Source organism: Somniosus microcephalus, unplaced genomic scaffold, assembly GCF_052327205.1.
Source record: "Somniosus microcephalus isolate GS21.2 unplaced genomic scaffold, FLI_Smic_1.0 unresolved_chr8, whole genome shotgun sequence".
Classification (NCBI taxonomy): domain Eukaryota; kingdom Metazoa; phylum Chordata; class Chondrichthyes; order Squaliformes; family Somniosidae; genus Somniosus; species Somniosus microcephalus.
In genome coordinates, this window is record NW_028225186.1 from 1895980 (window position 1) to 1901736 (window position 5757).

A 5757-nucleotide genomic window follows, 5' to 3' on the forward strand; every position below is an offset into this window, starting at 1 on the left:
TGATCGAGCAGACCATTGATCTGCTGAAGATGCGCTTCAGATGCCTGGATAGATCAGGTGGAGCCCTGCAATACTCAGCAGCCAGGGTCTCCAGAATCGTTGTGGTTTGCGGTGTGCTTCACAACATGGCACAGCGTCGTGGCTTGTAGATGGCCGAGGACCAAGTGGCTCCTGGCATATCCTCCTCAGATGAGGAGGAGGAGGAGGGGGAGGAGGAGAGCGAAGGCGAACATCTTGCAGAGGCTCATCAACCAGCGGCAGCAGTGCGCGAGAATATTGGTGGCTGGATGCAAGGGACGCGTTCAAAGTGGCCAGATTTGCTGAGCCTCGCCCATGAGGGACTAGTGCCTTGCATCCTTTTACCTGAGCACTGACAATAGCCAGGGAGCAGTTGAGTTCTAGCGATGTGACCACCATACTGACCTCAAAGTGAAAGTCCCATTCGCGAAATGACACACGCCACAACTACAGCAGTAGCCAACTGATGTTTTAATCACATTATTCTGATGCCTTTCAACCATAACACGTTAAATTCCACCCAAGTGACTGCCCTTGTGACTATTTGTGCAGGTTATTTCTCTTACGCGTGCTCCTACGTAGTGGAACCCCAGTGGCATCAGCAGATGTGGAGGCCCCTTGCTCACTTCCTTGCTGCTCCTGTCTGGACACCTTTGGCGGGCGTCCTCTGGGTCTGCGAGCCTGTAAGGGCTGCGCAGCAGTCTCCTTCTCCTGCGGCTGTGCAGGGGTTGAGACGCCGATCTCACTTGGGTGCTGACTCAGGTGGGGCTCTGACCGAGGACTTGTCAGTGGCATGGAAGCTTGAGCGCTTGGAGAGGAGCCCCCACCTCCTTGTTCTCTGCCACTTTCATCCCTCTCATGGGTCAGGTCCCCCTCAGCGCTTGCAAGTGGCGAGAGAGCACCTTGCTGCACATCAGCGGAGCCATGGGGACCCGTGTCGGGACTGGCAGTCCTTCTCAGAGGGACTGCCATGAAGGTCTGGTTTCTCCATTCAATAGCTGCGCATCGCTCCTCCAGAGATGTCAGTCTAGTCTGAACAGTCACCATGTTTTCATTACTCGCGCGACGTATCTCCTCCATGGCCATAGCCAGCCTTTCCACGGAGGTTGCCATCCTTTCCGTGGTAATGCCTTGATGCGCCAATGACTCCACAAAGGCTCTGCTCGCGTTAGCGGTGGACTGTTCCATTCGCTCCGCACTCACAGCAGCCCTGGAGACAAAACCTGCCAGAGACTCCTGCATAGTTTCCTGGAGTGCTATCACTGCTGATACTGTGGATCTACCCAAAGGCAGAGGGTCGACATGCAGCTGAGCCGAGCCGAGCTGGGAGAGTGCTGCGCCCTCCGACTAGGACTCTCCACTGCTGTCCCTGTCTCCACCATCTGCTGAGGCTCTGCAGAGACCGACCCGGGCTGCCGTCCAACCGACTTTTAACCCTTTTTGGGTGGAAATTTATTTCCATTTTTAACCAATTTTCGGGATTTGGTCGGGCTTCAAAACGGCAGCCTGACGCCCGGCAGAGGCCGGGGCTTCGGCTCCCTTGCGTAAGGGACCGTATACGAAACGATTAAAGCCGAAAAATCCGAGTTCAGAGGGGGGAAATTTTTTCCCGAAATCGGCCGAAAAATAAAAAAATTCTCCTTTTCCGCCTACAATGGCGGCATTCGAACGAGCACGGGAAGCCGCGTCTAACGGTGTTAAAACGGCTTGGCTCCGACGCGGGAGTGCGGAGATATGGCCGTTCAAATTTGTACTGGAAGTACGGAAGGAGAAAGATTTGACTGCTTGTAGCCGAAAAAAGTGCCGGTGGTCGTTCACAAAAGTCAAATCCGTCCCGCTGATTTGACACTTGTCATTTCTGGCAGGGGGGATTGGCGGGGTACCTGGAGAATGGTAGGAGGTGGTTTCTCGAGACTTTGTCTGTTTTCCAGATTACTGTCTAGGGCCTCCAGGTCTGCAGAGACTGACCCGGGCTGCCGTCCAACCGACTTTTAACCCTTTTTGGGTGGAAATTTATTTCCATTTTTAACCAATTTTCGGGTTTTTGGTCGGGCTTAAAAACGGCAGCCTGACGCCCGGCAGAGGTCGGGGCTTCGGCTCCCTTGCGTAAGGGACCGTATCCGACACGATTAAAGCCGAAAAATCCGAGTTCAGAGCGGGAAAATGTTTTCCCGAAATCGGCCGAAAAATACAAAATTTCTCCTTTTTCGCCGAGCCAGGCGGCATTCGAACGGGCACGGGAAGCCGCGTCGAACGGTGTAAAAACAGCCTGGCTCCGACGCGGGAGTGCGGAGATATGGCCGTTCAAATGTGCACTGGAAGTACAGAAGGGAAAAGATTTGACCGCCTTTTGCGGGCCTCGGGTGATGCTTCCCGACCTGGGAAAGTGAGTTGCTCCCGGCAAATTGACATGTGCCATTAATGATTTCGAGACATCATTAACCAAAACACGGAAGTCCGATGGGAAAGATTCGGGCCCTTTAAGCGGGCCTCCCGTGATGCTTTCCGGCTTGGGAAAGTGAGTTGCTCCTGGCAAATTGACATGTGCATTTAACGATTTCGAGACATGATTAACCAAAACACGGAAGTCCGATGGGAAAAGATTCGGGCCCTTTAAGCGGGCCTCGGATGATGCTTTCCGGCTTGGGAAAGTGAGTTGCTCCCGCCAAATTGACATGTGTCATTTCTGGCAAGTGTCTCCGAACATAGTTTATGAGTTGGAGTTCGGGAACTCATTAACCAAGACGGAAGTCCCGATGAAGAAAAAAAAAAGGGCCATTTGCAGCGATTTGTGTGCTCCTGGTCGGATACAGGTGGCCGTTTGACCCGCTGATTTGACACTTGTCATTTCTGGCAGGGGGGGTTGGCGGGGTACCTGGAGAATGGTAGGAGGTGGTTTTTCGAGACTTGGTCTGTTTTCCAGATTACTGTCTAGGGCCTCCAGGTCTGCAGAGACCGACCCGGGCTGCCGTCCAACCGACTTTTAACCCTTTTTGGGTGGAAATTTATTTCCATTTTTAACCAATTTTCGGGTTTTTGGTCGGGCTTAAAAAACGGCAGCCTGACGCCTGGCAGAGGCCGGGGCTTCGGCTCCCTTTCCGTAAGGGACCTTATTCGACCCGATTAAGCCCCGAAAATCGATCCAAATGTCGGCCGACCAAGTAAGCTTGCTGGGGAGAGAGACGAAGTGCCGGGCTGGGCACCTCATTAAACAGTGAAAAGTTTTGGCTGCTGGAGAGACTAAGTCCGAGCCTTGGCACATCATTAACCATAAATGAAAAAAGGCGAGGCCGAGTCTGGAGCATGGCTAACTGATTAACCAAATTGGCAAGGCCCGGGCTGAAAGTGAGTGAGCGACCCGTGGGCAGGGGGTTGGATGGCGGGAGAGAATCTAACCCCCAAAATATGGAAGTCCGATGAGAAAATATTCGGCCGCCTTTTGCGGGCCTCGGGTGTTGCTTCCCGGCCTGGGAAAGTGAGTTGCTCCAGGCAAATTGACATGTGCATTTTTTGATTTCGAGACATCTTTAACCAAAACACCGAAGTCCAATGGGAAAATATTAGGGCCCTTCAAGCGGGCCTCCGGTGTTGCTTTCCGGCTTGGGAAAGTGAGTTGCTCCCGCCAAATTGACATGTGCATTTAACGATTTCGAGACATGATTAACCACAACGCGGAAGTCCGATGAGGAAAGATTCGGCCGCTTCACGCGGGCCTCGGGTGATGCTTTCCGGCTTGGGAAAGTGAGTTGCTGCCGCCAAATTGACATGTCTCATTTCTGGCAAGTGTCTCAGAACATAGTGAATGAGTTGGAGTTTGGGAAATCATTAACCTTGTCGGAAGTCCCGATGAAGAAAAAAAAAAGTGCCATTTGCGGCGATTTGGGTTCTCCTGGTCGGATAGAGGTGGCCGTTTGACCCGCTGATTTGACACTTGTCATTTCTGGCAGGGGGGGTTGGCGGGGTGCCCGGAGATTTTCGGGAACACGATTTTCAGAACAAAATTCACTCAGCGGGAGCACTTTGAAAAGGCCCGAAAAGTGTTACTTTGCTAAAAGGCTCATTTTATCAATATAGAGACCTTTCAAAGAGTATTGGAAAGTCATATTAAATTGGTTTTGTGGCTTTTATGACTTAATGACAAAAAAACTCTAAGTGTGAATCTGAAATCGTAGACAGACAGCAGAAACATATAAATAATTCCAGCGTCTAAGTTTCGTTTGCTGTCTGTCACACAGGTGCATCTGAACCGGTCAGGGCCTGTGACCCCACTGAGCTTATGCACACGCAGTGTTTGCACCAAGTTCCCCTGTGTTGTGCGCTCAGTGGGCCAGTCCAAGACAGCAGAAACAAGATGTACATGCCAGTGTCTTTAAAGTTTCATTTGTTGTCTTGTCACACAGGTGCCTCTGAACGGGTCAGGGCCTGTGACCCCACTGAGTTGTTTACTGGGGCTAGTGCACTCAGTGGGCCCGTCTAAAATGACAAGACAGCAGAAATATTCCAGCGAGTTTCATTTATTGTCTTGTCACACAGGTGCCTCTGAACGGGTCAGGGCCTGTGACCCCACTGAGTTGTTTACTGGGGCTAATGCACAAGCAGTGTTTGTCAGATTCCACTGTGTTGTGCGCTCAGTGGGTCCGTCCGACAAGACAGCAGAAACATTCCAGCAAGTTTCATTTGTTGTCTTGTCACACAGGTGCCTCTGAGCGGGTCAGGGCCTGTGACCCCATTGAGCTTTGTGAGCAACGTATGCACACGCAGTGTTTGCAATGAGATTCCCCTGTGTCGTGCGCTCAGTGGGCCCGTACGACCGATTTGGTGACTCGCGTCCGTAGTGGGAGTCCCCGGGCCGTCCCAGTATAGAGAGAGGCTGGTGTTCAGGCTATTTCAGGGTTCCATAGAAACATAGAGATAGGAACAGGAGTAGGCCATTCGGCCCTTCGAGCCTGCTCCGCCATTCAATGAGATCATGGCTGATCTTCATCTGAGATCATAGCTGATCTTACCAGTTCAGTACCCCGTCCCCGCTTTTCTCCGTAACCCTTAATCCCCTTAGCCTTCAGAAATATATCCAATTCTCTCTTGAAAATATTTATTGAATTAGCCTTCACAGCCCTCTGTGGCAGGGAATTCCACAGGCTCACCACTCTTTGAGTCAAGAAATTCTTCCTCATCTCTGTTTTAAATGATTTGCCCGCTATTTTTAGACTGTGGCCCCTGGTTCTGTGCTCCCCGGCCATTGGAAACATTCTCTCTGAATTCAGCCTGTCCAGGCCTGCCATAATTTTATATGTTTCGATGAGATCCCCTCTCAATCTTCTAAACTCCAGTGAGTACAAGCCCAAACTATTTAATCTCTCTTCGTAGGTCATTCCCGCCATTCCAGGTATCAGCCTCTCGTTTCTGTCGCTGGTGACAAGACGGACATGCACACGGCGAGTCAGAGAGGGTTTCGGCGCAGCTCCCGGTGTTTTCGTCTTTGGCCGCGCCATTCTCTTTGTCCTTGTAACGCTCTCGCGTGAGTCCGAGAGGTCCTGTGTTTCTCAGTGGTCCGATTCAAGCACCAGAGCGGGTGTGCGCCTCTCGAGCCCGAAATCTTGTGGTGTGGGAGTCCCGTTCTGCTAGCTGAACACGCCATTTCTCTGGCAAATGTCAGCAAAGAAACGCGCACACAGACACACGCACGCGTGGTGTAGGATGTTGTGTGAGTGGTTTTTCTTGCCTTGACGGTTACCGGTT